The sequence below is a fragment of the Alligator mississippiensis genome, chromosome 6, assembly GCF_030867095.1.
Source record: "Alligator mississippiensis isolate rAllMis1 chromosome 6, rAllMis1, whole genome shotgun sequence".
Taxonomy (NCBI): domain Eukaryota; kingdom Metazoa; phylum Chordata; order Crocodylia; family Alligatoridae; genus Alligator; species Alligator mississippiensis.
In genome coordinates, this window is record NC_081829.1 from 94,009,016 (window position 1) to 94,031,567 (window position 22,552).

The following is a 22,552-nucleotide window of genomic DNA, read 5'->3' on the forward strand; positions in this document are numbered from 1 at the left end:
GATTTGACATTGCCATCACAGTGGTACCCAGAGACCCATGTCAGGCTGAGGTGTCTTGTGCTAAGACTTGCCCACCTGTAAACCCTTGAAGCGAGTGGTAGGCACAATACACACCCATCCAACCTGTACCGTGCTGTGTTCTCTGAGATACCCAGACTAGAGCAATATTCATGTTCCCACTTCACCTAAGCAACCCTCTGAGATCAAAGGGCTTTCCAAAGACACCTGGTAAATGTTACATTTTGAATATCTGCTATTGGGTATTGAATCTGTTTTCAGGAGCTAGAAATCCAGGCTGACACGAGGCTGTGAGGTCTAGCATCGAAAACAGTGGTTTCCAACCTTTTTTTCATTTGCAGACCCCTAAACATTTCGAATGGAAGTGAGGACCCCTTTGGACACTTTTGAATGGAGGTGCAGACCCCTTTGAACTGTAAGTGTGGGTATTCACATACTAGTCCTCTTTCACAGACCCTTTAGATATGGTTTGCAGATCCCCAGGGGCCTGAGGACCACGGGTTGAAAACCTAGCTATCTAAAACATTGCATCGGACCTACAAGGATGGGGTGCTACTCCTAGCTCTGATACTATCTAAGACCTCCTTGGTTCTCAGGCAGCCCTTTGTTGGACCGCACTTGTAAGCTTTTCATACAAAGGCTGCTGCTTGCTACATGTGCACACAGCAGGTGCCTGCAGAGCGTGCGACAGTACAAATATACACCTCTCACTGCTCAGATGAGAAATCTGACCCCAGTATCTGTTTTAGTGCCTGAATGGTAAATCGTGATCCCCCCTGCTGTGTTCCTTATCAAATACAGGACTCCACTAGTTGCATTTGCCTGTCCTTACAATAAGTACCAAAATTGGCAGCTAAAAGGTGAATAAATCTAGGAGAACCGTTAACATGTGATAGGCTGTCTCTATCCCCAGGCCTTTATATGATACATTGGCGCCTGGTGATTTTTTTTCACACTGGTTTTCCCTCTTCCGCTTCAAATTACACAAAACCTGAAGAGCTACTTTACGGTGATGAACAGGAAATATGCAAATGGTTTCATCACAGCTGCAGTAGCTTGCTGCCTCCTAGCAGTGCCACAATCAGATGTTCAGAAAACTTTCTTTCCCTTTTCAGTACTGCATTGCAAGCAGAGTTTCTAGCCTCCCTGCTTCAGCCAGAAGGACTCTTGCCTTTTCTCTGTACCAGTAAAACAAATAGACATTCCTTATCCCAAAGATCTTACAATTAAAGCATAAAATGAAGGACAAGAGATGGATACACACACAGGGAGCTACAGGCAGAAGCTCAGTGTTATGACTTTTGTTTTTGTGTTGATCGTAATCATTGAGCTATATTCATCTCATAGTGAGATTGGAAACTAAGGGCCATCTTTCTGTTGTGTGTATAGTACCTTTCTGAATTGGCCCCCCCTGTCTGCAATTGGACCCTCTAGGGGCTTTCACATTATATTCTCCCAGGTGAATCTCCATTAAGATGGAGGAGGATGTATTTGTTAGCCATGTTGGTCTGAGACAAAAAGAAATGCAAAACTCTAAAACTCATGGTTCAGAGATGATACCTTTTATTTGATCAACTAGGAAATCACCAAAAAAAAATGTTTTGTTGTTGTTGTTGCAATTTCTTAGTTCATTTAATAAAAGGTATCGTCTCTGAACCAAGAGTTTTAGAGTTTTGCATTCCTTTAAGATGGAGGAGTAGCTTATGCATTTGGTGAGCTGGTATCATTGGTGGTCATTTAGCGAAGCCAATAGTTGTAACCTCAGAGTTGTAAACTGCTCTACGTTCAGAGTGTAAGGATAAACGGCCATTTTTTTTCCCGTCAAATAATCACTGAACCAAAAAGATGGGATGCTATTTTCAACTTGGTTTTTGCTATGTAGCAGGCAGATTATAGAAGAGCTGGTCATAGAAAATAACTTCAGATCAAATCACTATGAGTTGATTTTGTTTAAATTAAATGGGAGAAAAAACAAAATCAGGTCTAAAATTATGACCCTGGAAAGAAACATTTGGACGCCTATCTTGCTGGGATCCTTTGACCCCTGCTGACTTCCTGCCCTTGGGGCAGGGGCTGGACTCAATGATCTTCCGAGGTCCCTTCCAGCCCTAATGTCTATGAAATCTATTAAATTCAAAAAGAGCAAATGTTGCCAATTTAAGGGGATCAGTAGAGTCGGCTATAATGAAGAGCTTTGAAGACCTGAATATATAGAAGGCTTGAAATTTCTATCTGATTTTTCCTTCAGTTTAAAGAAGATAATGATATGATAATGTAGTATAGTAATTATATAATTATATAACAATATAGTGTAATGATGGTTAGTTGGAAAACTTGTATGATTGATTTAAAATATATTAGAATAGTTCCTACCTTCCAGTTGTCAAAACATCTTTCATCACAAAAAGAAATTATTTTTCAGCTAACGTCTTGAGCACATTTCTCAGTCAGCTCTAGTGGGATGACCAAGAGCTGGCACAGCTGGGGACTCACCGGATAGGTGGCCAAAAGTCCCCACCACTCCCACCTACAAACAAATACTGTAGTCCTAGATTGTAAATATTGTAGTCCCCTGCTCCCCAGTAATGAGGAGATTTGTAGCCTTGGGCAGGCCTGAAAGTCCATTGTCTACCCCAACTAGTGCTGCAATGCCTTGGGGCTTGCTGGAAAGGCAAATGAAGAGCCAAGATGTGTCCTAGAGGGCCTGAGAGAGCTGCAAATTTAGGCATAAATGCTTTTAGGTCAAGGCCTTGGTCTTACCATAGATGCTCTTGGATTCAGTGAGGCTTTGGGCAGACACAGGACTTATTGCCTGTGGAGGCTTAGCACTGCAGCCAGCAAATGGCAATGCATATTTCTTATTCCAAGCGTGGGGACATCCTGACTGACTTTGATGGGAGATAGGCATCCAGCTGTGGCACCAGAAGGAAAATAAGAGCTTTGGATTGCACAGCTTTGTAATAACAGTTATTTCTACTTTGGCTTCTCTTGTGCTGCATAAGACCTTACCATTCTCCTACTGTTAAGAAGAAAAAGCAATTAAAAATGTATTAAAATAGCATTAGGGTTCAACCATGAGAGCCATGAATGCGATGTCATGGGGTAACATAGAAGGGTAAAGGTTTGGTAGAAAGCAGCATATGTTCCTTACCCTCCTGCTTTGATTAAGAGTCTATGTCCTTGATCCTGTAATGCAATCTGCACAAACGGGGCCCTCCTATGGTGCTCAGCTCTTTGAAGTCAGCGGTGCTTTGTGTAGAAGAACTATTCCCGGTAAAGTCGGGCAGAGTGCTGTGCTAACACAGTACTGAGACAGCTCGTCTCTCTCTACCCAGCGCTGCGCTGAACCAAGGAGTCAAAGCAGCTGATCTTTCCTAGGATTCCCGCTATTGTGCCGCACTTGCGGTATTGCAATAGTGGGCACATCTGGAAAAAAAAGGCTAACGTCAACCTAGGGTAGCTAGTATGGGTTGCGAGCCTTCACTTTAAATGGCACTCCTTGGAAAAGTTCATTTCTTAAGCAACAATCTCTCGGTCGTTGCTAAGTAACACTAAGTTGCCTTCAAGGTAAGTCTGTCTGGTTTAAAAGTGATGAGGGTGTAATGTTTGTATCTTGTGTTTCACTGCTTGACTTGCCAAATATTCAGCTGGGTCGGCAGAGTGCCGGACTGAGCTAAGCACGGTTTTAGATCCATGTTGCTTGCGCAGTTTGAATTTAGCTCTTGACAACCAGCGATGTGTGTTTTCCCATGTTGTCTCCACATCATTATGAAATTGTTATTCCAAGCAGAGTGCTGACTTTATTTGGCAGGAAGAGTGTCTTTTGGGGTCGCTGTGATAAATGCAGACCTAGAATATCCTCAAATGGCAACCAAGTTGGAGCGTTGTTTCCAAGCATGGAGTATACACTCAAGCTCAGGATGTGGTACCTTATTTCCTTGTTTCTATTAAGCTCTGAACATATTTATTTTTCACTTCCATCAGCACAATCTGTCACATTTGGAAGAAAGAAGTACTAGTCTTTTCCCTGTTTACCTCTGTTGTATGCACACACTTTTGAAATAAGGACAGTGGCCTTTGAGCCCGTTAGAATCGTGTTATTATGGGAAACCGTAGAGGATCGTCTGCACATTTATAGTCATTGAAGACTTCATCCTGGGAGCTGCTGATTCCGGAGGCTATACCCATAGTAGGATATTTGTCCAAGTATGGGTGCACAAGAACAATACCCTCAGTTTTCTACCAGAATATCCTCATCACCACTACCGTGGATGGTAACTATTAAAATCATAGACTCATAGAAAATGAGGGTTGGAAGAGATCTCAGGAGGTCACATCTAGTCCAACCCCCTGCTCAAAGCAGGACCAGCTCCAACTAGATCATCCCAGCCAAGGCTTTGTCTAGCTGGGTTTTAAAAACCTCCAAGGATGGAGAGTCCACCACCTCTCTGGGTAACCTGCTCCAGTGCTTTACCACCCTCCTATTGAGAGAGTTTTTCCTAATATCCAACCTCAGCTTCCCTTGCTGCATCTTGAGCCCATTGCTCCTTGTTCTGTCATCTGTCACCACTGAGAACAGTCCAGCTCCATCCTTTTGTGTATCACCCTTCAGGTAGTTGAAGGCTGCTATTAAATCCCCACTAGGTCTTCTCTTCTCCAGACTAAGTAAGTGTAGTTCCCTCAGCCTCACCTCACAAGTCATGCCCCCCAGCCCCTGAACCATTTTTGCTGCCCTCCACTTGACTATCTCTAATTTGTCCACATCCTTTCTGTAGTGGCGTGCCCAAAACTGGACACAGGACTCCAGATGTGGCCTCACCAGTGCTGAACAGAGGGGAAGAATCACTTCCCTTGACCTACTAGCAACACACCTACTAATGCAGCCCAGGATGCCATTAGCCTTGTTTGCAACAAGAGTACACTGCTGACTTGTATTCAGCTTATTGGTCATTGTAACCCCCAGGTCCTCTTCTGCAGAGCTGCTGCCCAGCCCATCAGCCCCCAGCCTGCACCAGTGCATGGGATTTTTCCATCCTAAGTGCAAGACTTTGCACTTGTCCTTGTTGAACCTCATGAGATTCCTTTTGGCCCAATCCTCCAATTCATCTAGGTCACTCTGAATCCTAACCCTACCCTCCAGCATATCTACTACTTCCCCCAAATATTAAAGGAACCAGTGATTTCAATAGATGGTTTTATAAAATACCACATGGGAAATTAAGTATGTTTGCAAGGTTGGGAATGAATATAAGAAACTGTAAAGCGAGTTGGTTAAAGGAGGGCAGACAATGGGTTGTGCTGAAAGGGGATTTGCTGAGTTGAGGGAAGATTATCATTGGAGTTTCTCAAGGATAGGTCTTGGGATCAATCTTTTTTACTATTTTCATTAACAAACTTGGCACACAATGGTGGAACCTTGTAAAGAAATGTGCTGATGCTGCAAAGTTGGGAGGCATCATCGATATACAGGAGGACTGAAGTATCATACAGGAAGAATTGGATGACCTTGAGGACTAAAGTAATAGAGAGGAGATGAAAGTCAATAATAGAGTGCACAGTCATGCATTGAGGAGCTAATAACAAGAATTTTTTGCAAGAAACAGGGAGCTCATAAGCTGATTGAGGAGGAGAAGGAACACCTGCATGTATTAGTCAGTCATAGGATTCCCATGAGCCACCACTGCAATGTGGCAGGGAAGAAGGCAAATGAAATCCACAGATAGATCTAGAAATGTCCTTGCAGTAGTAGACTCATCGAAGCATTTATGCCACTGGAACTTGTTTGGGATATTGTGCCCGATCTCAGTGACCCATATTCAAGAAAGAGGGATTCGAACTGGAACCAGTACAGAGCAGCAGATATAAGGATGATCCAGGAAGAAGGGAACAAAAGAGCTTGACATGTTTAGCTTATCAAAAGGGAAGTTGAAAGGGGACATAATAGCTTTAATAATACCTAGGAGGGATAAATACTAGAGAGGGAAAAGATCCATTTGACCTAAAGGACACTGTTGGCAGAAAAACAAAGGATATAAACTGGCCATGGACAAATTCAGACTGGACTTTCTAATCATCATGGGAGTGAGGTTTGGAAACAGTTCCTGTTTGAGTTGTGTGGAGGTAAAGAAAAATATACCCAAAAACTTATTTGGCTTCACCACGGTAGCTGGACTGAGGATTGAACAGCGGTGCTATACTGTATAGCATGCTTGCTTGTGGTGGCAGTGTATTAAACGGACTGACATAAGATCTTCCCTGTTGTGTTTTTCAGCATTTTCCCCTTCTTTCTTTCTTTCTTTATTGCTGTCTAATTTAGGAGTGGAGTGTGTGGTTCTCAGCCAGTAAATGGATACTATGCCAGTTCTCACCTGCGGTATATAGGTAGAACTCCATCATTACTCCATTATTTTGACTGGAGGACTATCATAGAATCACAGAAAGTGTTGGAAGGGACCTCAGGGGGTCACATCTAGTCCAGCCCCCTGCTCAAAGCAGGACCAGCCTCAACTACATCATCCCAGCCAAAGCTTTGTCAAGCCGGGTTTTAAAAACCCATAAGGATGGGTTTTCCACCACCACCTTGGGTAACCCGTTCCAGTATTTTATTACCCTCCTAGTGAGAAAATTCTTCCTAATATCCAACCTAAACTTCCCTTGCAGCAACTTGAGCCCATTGCTCCTTGTTCTGTCATCTGCCACCACTGAGACCAGTCCAGCTCCATCCTCTTTCGAACTCCCCTTCAGGTAGTTGAAGACTACTATTAAGTCTCCTCTCAGTCTCTTCTTCTCTAGACTAACTTATATTAGCTGATGTCATAGCCCTTTGTGGGGAACTGCCTTTGAGTAGCCTGATTTTGCTGCTCTGCCCTGGTGTAAATAACTCCAAGAAATACAAGGCAGGGAAGTCGGGTCCCATTCTGCATGTCTGTTTTTTAGACTCCTAGAATCAGGGACTTGATCCCTACAGAGTTGGGGCTTCATTAATAGTATTGATGGGAGAGGAGTTAGAATTGAGTGGCTAGTGCAAATAATGAGTCAAGTACTCATTAGTTTTGGGGCAGATATGCCCCAGGAGTCTAAGTTCAGATGATCTTAATGTGTTTCCCCGAGACCAACATACATCTTTCAGGACCTGACACTTTAGTTCAAAATTTGAATGCCCATGAATAGGGACAGTGGTGGGAAGCAACGTTTTTGGCAGGCTTGCAACAAATTACCCCCACACCTTCCCTAAGTGCCGCTCCCATGCCCTTTCCCTGCTTGACTGGGCTGCATTGCTTTCTGCTCCCTGCCCTGCCCCGTCTGCCACCGTGTTGCCTGTGTCCTCCCCAATTTGCTGTGCGCCACACACCGAGGATGCCTGTGCCACTTGAGGCATACGTACCACAGGTTGGCCACCCCTGTTGCAGAACATGTGCAGCTAATGATCACAGCGTACTTGAATATGCTTAATATCCGATTGATATTCAGCAGATAAATGAGCCACATGCCCTACTCTAAATATTATAACGTACAGTTTCTCCCAATGCTCCAGCTCTTTTCTTGTTCCCTTTAATTAAAAATATGTATGTGGGCCTGCTCCAGAACCCATTGAACTCATGGGAAGTATTACAGCCTTGCTTCTAACCACTGATTTTTTTTTTTTTCCTTCCTCTATCTTTCATGTAACTTTTCTTTTCTGAAACCGGTGGGGCTGCCTGCTTTAAAACTCAGGTAGGAAATTGGTGTGGGGCACTTGTACACTCCCTCCAGGCTCTTTGGCTGTGAAAAATGGGGTGTTATCCCCTCCCTCTGTGCACCCTGGAAAATGGCTTTTTTTTAATTATTCTCTTAACTGGAATGAATTGCACATGGCATGAGATCAAAATTTGATCTTCCTTTCCTTGATTCATCATCTGTCAGTATAAAGATTACTTTTCATCATGCTTCTTGCTAGGAAGCCCACTTTAATATCATTCTCAGTGGATTCCTAACACCTCCCATCTTTTATCAAGTTAATCTCATATTGTTGATGATTTGAGGGAGTGAGAAGCTGTAGGACTAACTGGCTTGGTGCTCTCCCTTTGCAAATTCAAAAAAGAAAAAGAAAAAAAAAAGCAAACCATGTTGCCAGTTGTTTGCTCCATGAAATGTCTATTATTTTGTCGAAAGGAAGGTGAAGTTTGCATTTAGGTAACCCCAGAGGTGGTAGGAAGACTAGCATTGTTAGCTAATGACCTGGCAATGGTCAGTAGTCAGAGTGGATCTTCCCAGACCCTGCGGCAGGCTGTTGGGCAAATCAGAAATACATTTGCTGATGAGGCTCGGACGTACACCTCTTATTAGCGATCTGACATGTGTGGTGGAGTCTCCTTTGTTTCTCAAGGCCCTGCTAAGGCAGGAGCTGGATAAGGGCAAATGGTCTGAAATTTAATGCTGATAAGACTCCAGTGATGCTGGTGGTTGGATGAAGCCTTCAGTGTGTGGGGCAGAGGGTGTTTCCTCCCTCCGGGATCAATGGTCCGAGGATCGTGTGTTCACAATGAGTTGTTAGAAATGTATTGCAGCAAGTTCCCATGCAAGCAACATAAGCAGGGAAGCACTCGCATTGTAAAGCTGTGATCCCCGTAAGCATATCTCCAAGGCCTGAGAGGAAACCAAGACTTGGGGTGGTGGGCTCCTCCGAATCTGCAGGAGCCATCCATCCAGGCAAAAACCAGACCGGCATCTTGGACAGCAATTAGTAACTGCCTGCTCAAACCTGCTGCTGAATACTGTCCAACTCTATGCTACTCTTGCATTGTCTCCTAATGCTTTCAAGCCCCACTCCTTTTCTAGTCCTCCAGTAGCTAGTATGAGTAGTTTTTTGTGGTTTTTTTTAAATGAGCTCGTTTTCTCACAGAAGTGTGGGACCCCAGTCTAATGTAGTCATAAAAAAAACCAAAAAACCCTCCCTGGCTTGTTTCACAAGGATGCTTAATCTGAAAGCAGTGGACAAGTCCCTGGAGGAAGTGTTGCAACCGTCTTGCCCCTCCTACACGGCTAAGTGGGAAGTCGAGGGAGTCCTCCCTCGCTAGGAGGAGGAGTTCAGGAGAGAATCAGAATGCAAAAGGCTGGAAAATGCTGTTCAGCTAACAACTGCTTCAGCATTAAATAAAACAAAAAGGGAAATAATTGCCCACGCTCTGATCATGTTTTGGGGGATATGCAAATTGGAGCAAATGGCATTCAACATGCGTCTCCCTGGCATGAGCAAGCGAGCACAGGTCACAGCCCGTTCCAGGTTCCAAACAATAGGCAGAGCTGTTCATTTCTGCATGTATTACATTAGACACGACACTGCAGCTGAAATGCTAGCTTTGGAAACACTCCCTCGGCCTTTTCCTATTTGATATTCCAGTCTAAGCCCAAGAATCTGAAATGCATGTCCCTATGAACAACTTTCCCATTCATATTTCAGTTCTTGCATCTCCAAGTTTCCTGGATCCTCCTTCTCTTTTTTGACTTCAAAAATCCTAGCAAGCTTTTTCCTCTCTTACCTCCAACTTCTTTCTTTTTTCACAGCACCACTATCTCTTAGTTCCTGATGTTTACTGCAGGAACTAGTCTGCATGGCTCTTTGACAGTGTGCATGGTTAAAGCAGGTTGGGTACGGGGTGGAAAGTCTTGCATCTTTAGCTTCAGGAAATATCATGCTCTATTGACAAAGTTTGTCAGACAAGACTCATGGTAAGCTAACGAGGGCTTCTGTGCTCACAAAAGCTATCAATCGTTGCCATTTGCTTCAGGCACGTTTTGCTCTTGCCTGTGTTTTTCCCCGGCTTGTCAGCCCCGCATGCAATCCTCTGCTCAACCTCAAAGAGTTAAACCTCTTAACAGCGCTAATAAAAATGCCGGACATGTTCAAAATAACCATTGAGATTCATGAGAGAATTTTTTTTATTTGCATAGTTTCTTTCTAACTGGTGGGGGAAAAAAATTGTGTTATATGCGGTGATGCATCTCAGTATCTGCACCCCACCTTTTCAAAATCAGGGTCGTGCAGAGCTTTCTCTGCTGTACAGAGGCTCAGGGAGGGGAAGGGGAGGACAGTTCGAGTTATCCTTCTCACCCCTGCCCCCAAATACAGCGATGGATGTGGCGTTGCATTTGCACAGCTCCTGTGTCTAGGCAGAGGCATCACAGAGCTTCCCCTGCTGCAGCGAAGAGCCCATGGGGTGGATCCTGGGACCTCCTCGTAGTCAGCAGGTGCCCTGCTTCCCCCCACCATAGTTACACCCATGGAGAAGACCAGCCCTCTAGATGCTCAAGAGCACCAGGTGGAGAAGAAGGGGTGGTCTGGAGAAATTGGGGGAAAACTAGCCTGAGACAGAGCTACCTTGTGAGAAAAGGTGCATCTTGGTTTGAGGGAAAACCTCTTGCTCTGGGGGCAGAAAAACAATAGAAACGGAAGGAAAAGAAACGATGATACTATGAAACGAGACCAAGAAATCTGTGGTTCGACCCTCCCTTTAGCCACCACCTGTGGCATCTGGCAGCATTTGCAGCTCTAGTATCAGCCTTTTTAGCGATCAACAGACTCATCTGCAACTCTTTACTTGACCCGGGGGAGTGATCATCCTCAACCGTGAGGGATCGCCAACGATGGGTCTGGAGAAATGCCCGAGTGGGCTGGGTTTCACGTGCATTTTGGTTGATTGGGTGGTTTTACACATTTTGGTTAAATTACAGTGATGTTTTAAAGCGTAAAGAAATGCTAGGCCAGATAACAAAGGACATGAGAATTACCCAAAAGGTGCTTGGGGTGCAGATTAACCCTGGCAAGTATGAATGCCTTGTGGGGGATAGCAGCCTAACTCGAGGGCTCCCTACTCAGCCTACAGGTGCAATCTCTTCTGTTGGAATAGATAAGGGGTGTCCTGCTTGGGCTGCCCTATGGGTGCCATATGGACCTACCTGGAGTTTGTTCTCAGGGTTGGCAAGTCCAGACTGTGAGCAGGGCACCTGTGAGAAGGGCATTAGCTAATATTAGGAGGCACAGGCTAATTAGCTACTTGCTGAAGTTCTGGGAGTCCTAGCTAACAGATGATATTGAATAACAGCCAGCTTTCCCAATTTTTATTGTAGGTCTAAATTTCTTTCATCACTTCTCCCACGTTCCCTCTGTTTTTCAAGTGTTAGTCTCCGTGCTTATTCGTGGGGAATTATTGCTTCTGAAGGGTGCTCTGGGTAGGTAATTTTGGTTTTTTCCAGGTTTCTGGCTGGGAATTTATACCAGCGTTGCTTAAGGTTTCAGAAGGAAAGCATGGATTGAAATGTGGACACGTGGCAGGAGGGTTTGCAAAAGCCCTCTAGTCCAGGCTGTTTTCAGTCTATGTGGGTTGTCTCATAGCTGGAAGTATGGCTTTGCTTTTGCTTGGATGAATGGTCAGTGTGTCATTTCTTGGAGTCGGCGACTAATAGACTTTCCTGCAACCCCTCTGGCAAAACGGTTCCTCTTGACCTGAAAGGTGATCCTTATCCAAGAGAGCTGCTGACTTGTTGCATTGACTTGGTAAACATTGGTAAAAGCATAACTTCTTTTCCAAAGAGGATGGAGGGAGCAGGTGGGGTCTTGCATTACTACTGATGGGCACAGTGGCTGCAGATGGTAGAGCTGGCCAAATATTTGTCAACATAAAAATGTCTTTTTCAATAATAAAATACATTATCCAGTTTTCTATAAAATGATTTCATTATGAAAAATGCCAACTTCACTCTGAGGGATCAAAAATGTTGATAAAATGATTCTGGCTCGCACCCCTATTTCCTTCCTTCTCCCACCCACCTTTCCCCCTGGGGTGATGCCATGTTTCTCCTTTGGTTTGCCGGATTATGGGTGTGGGTTTCCCCCCCCCCCCCCCCCATTAAGAAAAGCTACAAGCCACCCTGGACTCTTATTTAATATCTCAAACATCTCCCATCTGCGTCTCTTCTCCAGTATGTCAGTAAAAAGACAGGCAAGTTGGTGACTGAGAAGTGCAGTCATGTCTTGTCAAATCTAACACACTTAAGTCGAAATGAATCCTGAAAAGTCATAGGGACCTTTGTATAATAGCATTGAAATCAGCCTGTGAAATGGCACAGTGGCCTCTGAGTTAAAATCCCACACAAGCCGACAGGAACAGAAAATACCCCTTGACGAGTGACACTGAGGCCAGAGCCCCTTCAGTGCAGGAAGATGGGGCAGGAAAACACCAGCAAGCCTTGAAGGACTAGCACTACCAAGCTGATGTATCAAGCACTTTGAGCAACTTTTAGTGATTTTTTAACTCGCTTTTACTCTACCTGCGCCAAGTAACTTAGGCAGTAGCATAACTATGGCTGGGAAAACAAGAGCTCAGACCTTGAGTGCCGATGATTTCGATGGGGCACCTGTCGCTACCCCTGCTGTCACTGCACCCAGGACCTTTTTATTATGCCGCTAAATTTAGGACTTGCTTTGTGGGCTACCAAATACTCCATAAAACTGTCAGAGCTGCTTTGACTGAATAATCCCAAATAATGTACACAAATTGAGGATCTGGGCCTGGGCCCCAGTATCTTCCTGCCAGGCATCTGGCATCCTTTTGCTTCCCCTATGGGGATAAGATGCTTTCTTGTTACAGGTGCATCTTCATGCTTTCTAGTTGAGCGGTCTCTGAAGGACTGACTCTTAGTCTGTCATTTTAGCTGCTTGGCTTTTAAAGCAACATGGCAGAAGCTAAACCCGTGTGAAATGGGGCATCCAGAACTCTGCCTTTTTGGGTAAATGTCCTTGTTTGCAAACTTAGGAGTTTTCTTACCTCCCAAAAGGAGGGATTCATTCACTGGATGTCATAAAATGCTCATTTTTTTTTCTTCCATAGGCAGAATAAACCTGTTGGAGCTGAGTGAATAATTGGCATTGAATACTACAAGCTCATCTTTAAATCAGGGCAGCTCATACTCCTGGCACTAGCCTAACCCCTCCAAGTCTTCCCTCCTGGTATAACTATATACCAGTTATTAAGCATAGGACTGGGATGGGATTCTTAGAGTATAGCCTAGTGTGCTAGGGACGGATGCTGGGGGAGTTGGGAGGGGCCCAATCCTTGTTGTGGCAGTGCACCCCTGGCCTCTGCCCCGCCATCCACCCTGAGGCACGCATGCATCCACTGCTGACAATGAGCTAGGCTGGGGCTCTGTGGACCCCAATGCAGCCACTTGCAGCTTCCTGGCTCCCTGCCACAGCTGGTCCAGACTTTAGGAAGGCCCCTACTACCCACCATGGAGCCCGGGCTGCTCACAGCACGTGGTAGGGTGGCTGCAGGCAGCTGCACCGGGGTCCACAGAGCCCCAGCCCAGCTCATTGCCAGCAGCGGGTACATGTACGCCGATGGTGGGGCTGGGGCTGCGTGCCACAACAAGGATCAGGCCCCTCGCAGCTCCCCCACTGCCTACACTGAGACACGCATGTCAAGCAAAATGCCTTCATGTGCCACACTCTGGCACGCGTGCCAGGGGTTGCCTGCCCCTGGCCTAGTCCCTATAGCCTGCATTTACAGGCAACCATTTACTCAAGGATTCCCCCAAGATACCACTTCTCAATCCAAGGTGCAAAACTAGCTTCCTACATTGGCATACATCTCCCCTGCCTCAATTTGCATCTAGGATATCTAAATTCAGGCATGTTCATAGGTATTCAAGTTTTAGGACATGTTTGTCCCCTTCACCTCTGCTCTTCTCGTCTGTGCTGAGCCTCTCTCAGCAGCCAGCTGTCAAGGGAGCCACTGCATCCGGTGCCAACAGGTTTTCGGTAATGGCATTAGTGCTTCAGAGTGGGCAACGCTTTTCTGAGAACAGGGCATCGTAAGCCTCTTAAGGCTTTGACCTGCTAAAGCAATTCAGGTGTGTGAGCTGCTCAATGGGGTACCGATTCTGGTCTTGGTTTCCTTGGTATAACTGTTCAAAGTTGCAGCAGTGCTCTGTCGCCTTCATCAAACTTGTCAGCTGCCCTTACCCCAGCTGTACAATTTTGCAATATAAAATTGCATGCATAGGGATGTCCCACTGCTAGCACATCCTTTTTTGGATCCCCTAGGGGGCACTAGATACCTACCCCTAACTTGCCTATACTCCTACCAAGTTGCTCACTTGTAGATGTTTTCTGTTTTCCAGAGGATTTCCTTAACTCTCAAATCCCTGCTCTTTACTGCTGTTCTTCTTCATCCTAATAAACTGTAGCAGTCTGTTGTGAATATGCCAAAGCAGTGGGCAATCGGGCTGAAATAGGGAAGAATTTTGTTCGCTGTATATGGCCATCCATGGAGCGGTTTGTCCGGTTCCACTGCACGAGCTGTAAAAAAAGGTGATTAAAATTCCAGGTTTTTAGAAAGAAAATGATTCTACGACTGGAAAACGCAGCTTGTAATGAGAGACCAAAGAGCTCAGGGTATTTGGTTCATTTGAGAGAAGGCTAAGAAATGCCTTGATCGTTGTGCAAAAATATCTAAAAGGAAGACTATTTCTGATTGTGGGTGTTTTAAACACAAGCAAAGATGCAAGTATGTGAAATGGCTGGACTTTGAAGAGACACAAATCCAGTGCAGAACAAAAGATTATTATTTTTTTAAAACAGACAGGGCAAATAGCCATCAGAACAACTTTTCTATGGACAGGATGGATTTTCTGTCATTTGAAGTCTTTCAGTCAAGACTTGTTTCCAAGAAAATATGCTTGACTAGAAATAATAGGCTTATTTTATTGAGGTCAGACAAGATAATGTTCCTTTCAGGCCTTAACAATCTATGATAAAGGCTGCTAGCTCAGATACTTGGTTGTGATTTTCATATCTCAGATGGTTTAAAATAAGCTTGTGGAGGAAATCCGCCCTGTAACTAGAAAAAAAAGGCTGTAGTCATTCCCACTAGATTTAGCATTGGGAAATGGAGTTCAGACTGCCACTTTCTGCTCCTTGTCCATTTAAAAAAGGCAAATCAATGGTATTGCCATATCCTGACATACCCTTATCACTTTTTGCTATTTTGTCATGAGCAACTGCTATCATGCCATTACACTTTCTGATACCATTAGGGGTGGCAATGTGAAACCATTGAATCAACCTACAGTAATCTAAAGACACATTAGGTCCTACAAGGTTTGAAGTTGCCCCAGACCAAAAGCAGGGGAACTTTGGCAAGTTACCTAGACTGTCACCTTGGGTTGAATCTATAATTTTGTACTTCGAACACAGTTATGTCCTGATTACTGACTGGGATATTCTGGAAACCACAATGCATTATAATGGGTTTGGATTGAATTTTTCATATAACACTTCCAGACTCGAAAGTTTTCTGTAATGTATGGCAAATCAGTGCTTTGTTTCCTATTATAAATTGGAAGAAAGAAACAGGTCAACACATGAAAAAGGTGTTTTGTCTTCAAAGACTTCTTTTCTAAAAGCTCCAAGATACTTTGACAAGGAGACACACATTAACAGCTTCTTAGCAAGACAGAACAAAAGCTGTAACGATCTTTCCTTCTCCAGAAAGAACATTTGTTTTTAGTAAGGATGATACTGCAGATGCTGTGAAATTGGATGTTAGCCAAAATCTATCCACTTCCAGAAAATGGGGGGCATGTGATTGCTGTCAAGCAAATAAATTATATGGCTGTTGGTTTTGTGCAATGTGGATGTCAAGGAGGAGAAGAGCCAAGTTAAGTTATGAGTTAACAGAAACATGAAGTCTGAATATTGCCCGCAAGACACTTGCTGTATATGGCATTGTATATAAAACATACAGAGAAATAGAGATGTACGCTAAAAGTTATCTATGAATTGTGGTCGGCTTACCTATAGCAGTCCGGCGAGTCCAGGCTTGGAGAAGCTTCCTTGTGATTGGTGGAACACTTCCACCAATCAGGTGGTTGCTGGGGAGGGGCTTGCCCCACCCCTTCCTGGCGGGGAGGCAGAGAACCTGGACCTGGTTGAAGCCTGTGTCTTGCTTCAGCCTGATTGGTTTGTTTGCAATCTGGGGGCGGAGCCCCCAGAGGGAATAAAAGAGCCAGGCACATGGGTGGCTGCGTTGAGGGATGAAGAAGAGGACTGGGCAAAAGAAGAGCGGGCAGGAGCTGTTGCCCCAAAGTGCCCAGAGACCCTCCTTGCCGGATGGGAGCAGTGAACGGTCGTGGCCCACAGCCCTGCTGCTGAGAAGCACGGCGTTGGTGCATGGAGCGAGACGCTGGGAGCTGCACGAGGCAGCTTGGGTCTACAACACCTGACATGGAGCCAGGAACGCAATGCATGGGCTGGTGCACAGAGCCAGACCCTTGGAGCTGCATGAGGCAGCTCGGGTTCTGCATCTCCAGTCAGTGCACGGGATAGGACATGGAGCCAGGTCTCTGGGAGCTGCCCAAGGCAGCTCAAGTCCCCAATCCCGGGCAAGTGGCCAGGACATGGTGCTGACGGCACAGCACAGAGTGATCCAGAAGGGATCGGGACCTCTGAGAGCAGCTCGGGGTGACTCCCAACTACAGCCACTGGCACAGGGCCAGCAGCTTGGTGCAGACAACTTTACATGGAGGGTTTGGGAGTGGATTGAGCCTCGGTGCTGTACGAGGCGGCCCAGGTCTCCAACCCCTAGCAGAAGGCAGAGCCCTCAGTGCACGCAATGGTGTACAGGGCCACCAGCAGCCAGTGGCCCAAGGGGAACCAGTGGCCTTGGAGACCTCGTATGTGAGGAGCAACTCAGCTGAGGGGGACGAGGACCACCCATCCAGGGCCCCAGAGTCATGAGTTGTCGAGAGAAAGGATTCCCATAGGGGAGGGGTAATTCCTCCCGGCTAGTAAGGGGCTTCTAGAAGGAAAGCCAAAGGGAGAGGGCCTTTGAGTTTTTAAAGGCTCTCTTGGGGGTGCCCAAGGGGCAAAGGGGCAAGGGGCATTAGGGTTTTACCTCACTGGTCCCTGGAGCATTGGCAAGGCCTTGGGGACCCTTAAAGAGTTAAGTTTTATTTCTGATGCTATGCGACTCATATTTTGCAAAATAGCACCTTATATTTTGTCATTCCTGTGTAATGATAATAGTTGATTCGTTGACATATGATCCCATTGAAATCCTTGCTTGGACCCCTCCCTGTCACCCACCTGTCCTTGACTTGTGCTTACCTATATTGATTTACTACTTACCTGTTCCTGAGTGGGACCTCTAGTGGTAGTGTATAGTTCCCCTCTGGTTCTGCTCTCAGAGTCTAGATTTATGTCAAAGTTGTATATTTGTACATATGTCTACTACTATACCTCTTTCAGTCTATTTTTATTAATAAATCTGTATATAGTTAAGTCCATATTGTCCCAGCCTGTCTGTACAGGGAATAGAGGGAAAATAGGCTTCATTTATAGTTTCCTCTCTCAGCACTCCTGCCTAGCCAACACTTCCCTTCCATTGGAGGAGGGAGCACTTACCCTGGTGCACCTGGGCTACAGAATGTAAATGAATAGATCGGGGTTAAATTCATGAAGGGACAGCCCAGTGGTCTGTAATGTTGCACTCATAATCAATTTTGGGTGCAATTGCACTGTAACAAGACTGTGTCCCAGGGGCAGCCATTGCCACCCCTTGGTGGCCACACAGCTCCTGCCCCACTCAGCTCCCCGGAATACCCTCCCTTTTCCTTTCGCCTGCCAGACCTTGATGGAATTATTTTCTCTGTTGGTAGAAGGGAGATTGCCCCAGGGTCCCTAAGTGAGCCCTACCCTGCCTTGGCCAGTGAGTCCCTCCCAGACCCAGCTGATGCCAGTCCTTCCCCTCAAACCCTAAGCGGCGCCCTCCTGACCCTGGTGATGCCCATGGGCCAAGGCATCAGTTGTCTTTAAGGGCCTACTTGCATCCCTACATGCCCATGCCTCAAAGGTGCCACTCAGTTGCCAGGTACCCCCTTTTATAGGCTTCATCCTTCTTAGTCTGAGCCTACAGATTCCTTTAGCTGTAGACTGGTAGCCTAGGCCCATTGGCTCTAGCCTGGACTTTCTGTCTCTGTCTCTTGATGGCCCCCGGCCAACCCTATTGCTCCCTCTCGGAGTCAGCCTGCTTGGACCCTTTACCCCTTCCCCCGGCAGGGCTCAGCAGTGTGCCCCTCAGCCACCCCTGTGGCCTCCTTTCCTACTGTACATCTAGTCCTCCAGTACTTAATCAGGACAAAAATGCAAGACCACTGGCTATATAACTAAAACTCTCCTACATTGGGTTAATAATCCCCCCTGCAGGATCTAAGTCCTCCTTAGCTCTCTACTTGCATCCACGTTGGCTTAAAGGGCTGGCCTATGATGTACTGTTTTCCCCACCCGGGGACATACCTGCTGCATCTCTTTCCTTAAAGTAAAGGAGCCCCTGGTTCCCTATTACATGCACGCATAAATGTGGCAGCATTTAGACGAGTAGATAAAGGATTTAAAATCCAGCATCTAGATATTCACTGATAATAAATTATGGCAGCTTGTTTTCAGCCCATGATTATGTGTTGCTGTTTAAGCATTGCATGCTGCATTGTCAAATGTATTTATATATTTAAAAAAAAAACCCTCTAGCAAGCTAGCTAGTTCTCGGTTAAGACTTTATTGCAGTACATAATGTCACGCTTTGCCTTTAAATTTGTACTCTTCATTTTTCCCCCCCCCACACACATAGAGAAAGATCTCACTGAATCCTGATAAAGCCAATTTTATGTTAATTTAGAAGCTGTGTACAATCACTAGCTGATAACTGCTGATCTCAGCAGTACTGTTAGAGGAAAAATGAGGCACGTAAGCAGTCTTATTACCTCAAATCTGAATATCTAGGCTTGAAGTACAATACACCCATTAGGCAGAATCGCTATAGATTTCTGCATATCTGATTCTATTAATCAGCAGAATAGTTTTGTTGAATTGATAGCACCGGTTTATGCTAGAGTTCGAATAGTGATTATGTCATGAATACATTCATTGCCAGAATGGGTTTTTGTCCATCATTGTTCAGACAAGAAAATTTGTTCCTTGTGTCTAATCTGATTTCTCCCTTTGCTTGCCTTTCTGTTATGCCAAGTAGAGAGCTTTTGCTCATTAATAGTGAAGGTTATTTTGGGAACTATTGTTCCTCATTTTTACCAATTTTAATACCAGTCCGCTATAAACGATTCCATGTTACGACGCACAAAAATCCATTCAAAATCCCCGTTTGACTTCTGGTGAATTTCAAAGCAAATATGATCTTGTGGCTATCAGAACTTGGCCCTGTTTCTGGCTCAGCTACAGACTTTCATCGAGATTTTTTTTTTCCCCACTTACAATCTTGCAAATTCCTTACTGACTGCCACATTTTTACTGACGTATGTTTTGACTAATGTTTTATATAATGTAAATGTAACCCTTTTGCCAGGCCCTGGATGGCAAGAATAAGGGTGGGATTCAAATTTCGGGATTTAACACCAACTCTAACAGTCTTATTTGACTACAGCAATAGTCTTATGTTGTGATGTCCCCAGCCCAGGGGTCCCCTATTCACCCCACACCCTAAGACGCCCAACCAAACTTCATATCCTGCTGCCTCTTCCTGCACCCACTCCCCAACTTTACCCCCGTTGACCCTGCTCCCTCCGATCCAGTGTAACCCCCTTGTACTACAAGGGAACTTTTCCATCTTGGGAAGGTCACTAGGGAAATGGGGGTGGCTGATGACCAGGTTGGGTGTACCACTGGGATCAAGGGTGTAAACAATATCTGAGCAGCAACCAGGTTTGAGCGTGTGGCAATTGGGTCCAGAATGGAGTGTTTTGCAGGAAACCTCTGTGAAGAGGAGCAGGGCCTGGTTGACTGTCACAAACTTTCCTATGGACCGATCAGGGCTGGGTGAGCTCTGGCTCCTGCTGGCAACAGGGTTACAAATCTATCAAGTGTTCCAGGAACTAAAGGAGGTTAAGCAGAAATGTAGATTGTTTTTTTCTCGGCCAGAGACACGTATGTCCCACTTGGATAAAGAAATAACACAAATGTGTTGGGTCTACCCAGAGGCTCCTGAAAAAAATGGATGCAGTCTGTGCCAGCCAAACTCAGACTACAAGGAGTATCAGGGATAGTGAAGCTGGTTAGCAGCCTTTTTTGCTACTAAGGAGCAATGTTGTGTGCGTGTGTGAAATCCATTTGTTATTGTAGTAAAAAGATAAATTTGGACTTTTTTTTCTTCATGATTATTCACTGAGAAAAAAATGAATGCCAAGTATCCCACATTGGGGGCTGCTGGTTTAGATGTATATTTTGTGCATGTGTGGTGAACCAAGAGGGGTTGGCACATGGTACTGCATAATCATTTCTCCCAGCTGCCATCTCTTCCCACCTTCCGGCCCCAAATTTCCATTCCAGCCATACCATCCCCCCTCCCTGTCCTGCTCAGCGCCCCAGACTGCCCAGTCCTGCCTACCTTCAAGGCAAGCAGCCTTTACAGCAGCGGTTCCCAACCTTGGGGTTGCAATGATAAAAAATTGAGTAGTAAAGTCTTTGCATTCAATGTTATTTCTGAGGTCTAAATAGAAGTTAAAATGTTTTGAAATGTTTTAAATGAAAAAGATAAAGACGATAAACATTGTGATGCCATATTTATGACCTTGTCTGCATCATTTTGTGGTCACAAAAAATTTCCAAGGCTTAAATAGGGTCATGCTGAGGACAAGGTTGGGAAGTATGGGCAATAGGCAAAACACAGTGGCAGCACATGGCTGGGGTGGGGAGGGGGCTACTGAGGCTCCTGTGGGCTACAAAGCCCTGAGGGATTGCTCCTTGCAGGGTACTCTGCTCCTCTTCAGACATAAGGCTTTATTCTGTCTCCACTTCAACATCTCTTGAACTCCCTCTGATAACAGATATTCTATGAAACTCACTGCTTCTTAGCCTTTTTTTTTTTTTTTTAACTGAAAGCTCCATTTTTTTATGGACTCTTCATGGCCAATTGTTTTTATTTTAATTTTTAATGACCTGTCCTTAAGATCGAACGGTCACAAACTCCACCGTGACCAATTCAGGCTGGACATAAGGAAGAACTTTTTCACTGTCCGAGCCCCCAAGGTCTGGAATAGACTGCCGCCGGAGGTGGTTCAAGCACCCACTTTGAACGGCTTCAAGACACATTTGGATGTTTATCTTGCTGGGATCCTCTGATCCCTGCTGACTTCCTGCCCCTGGGGCGGGGGGTTGGACTCAATGATCCTCCGGGGTCCCTTCCAGCCTGAATGTCTATGAAATCTATGAAAATTATGAACAGTTAGCAACTCTGTTTTGCATGCTCAAGTAATTCATTGAAGTGTTGATCTCCTGCCAATATAAGTTGTCCCAGACTTGGTACCCTATGGTACCATGGTATTTGACATCAGATGATGCCAAGCCTGTGCCTCAGTTCCACATCTGTTAAAAAAAAAATGCTTTCCCCCCACCCCATCACTATCCTGCTCCCCCCAAATTTTTCTCTGTTATGACCATTTGATGAAGGGAATGGACTAACCCTGTGTGTTTCTATAACTGCTGGTACAAAGATTTTCCTTTTTCAGCCTTTAGTAATTGAAGATGCCTAAGCACATTTTGTCTTAATCTTTTACTTGAGTTTAAGGAAAAGAACAGCATTGTGTTTTTAGGGAAAAAAAAAGGCAGAAAGAAATGTCAAAATCAGTAACATGAGAGCCAAATTCATCATGGATATAAATAAATCCATTGGCTTTGGTGAATGTAGTTGGCCCTACATATTGGATTCTTTCAGCATTTCCTCTTGATTCAATTTTTCCAGCACTGGAATTATTGTCAGTGGTTTCCTCTGAACTCCACAGTATGGTCTTAGCCCCACAAACCGTCAGGAAAAAGCTGGTTTTGACATTGTTTATACCAAATAAGCCTACAGTGGCATTTTCCCTACCTTCAATTTAGTTATGGTGGTAATAGGAGACTCATGCTGAAGATGGTCATATTGCACTATTAATTCTTATACAGTAAATTGCTGCTCCTGAGCGTTGACCTAAGGTACGTGACAGAGTTCAGGTTCAAAGCAAAATTTGAAAGCAGAAATTGCCTCTGGACCTTTGTATTTCACAGGGGTATGGAAAGGAGTCAAAATGTGCCGTGCGAACGTTAAGCAGTTTTATCAAAGTTAGATCTGTCTTCGGTTGGGATGGGGTTTAATTACAATAATTTTTTTTTTTTCTTTGAGGCTCGAGCTAATTACAGAGTGACTTTGTTTGCACCTTTTCTGGTGCATTTGACAGTCCATCTGTCTGTTGCAAAACACAATCTGTAGGTGAAACCCCAGGAAGCCCTTATATCCTGTAACATTCTCAAAGTAAGTGGCTCATCAATTACTCATGGAGGTCAATGGGGACATGACTAAACACTTGGTTGAGAGCAGGATTGGGGCTCAAGTTTGTTCGAGCATTAAGGGACCTTCAAAGTGATTTGTTTTGGATAAGCATCTAACAAACGGAGCATGTATCTGAACTTCAGCCAAGCGGCTGAACTTCTGAAATCTGCAACATGAGGCTAAACAAC

General features: G+C 45.0%; 1 long non-coding RNA gene across 1 annotated transcript in view; it reads left to right on the plus strand.

Moving 5' to 3' along the window:
- Positions 1-22,552, plus strand: part of LOC132251104 (uncharacterized) — a 151,150-nt gene that overhangs the window by 74,632 nt on the left and 53,966 nt on the right. The window contains exon 2 of the long non-coding RNA XR_009462892.1: positions 360-433. This is a non-coding gene — a long non-coding RNA (uncharacterized LOC132251104). The remainder of the gene's footprint in view (positions 1-359; positions 434-22,552) is intronic.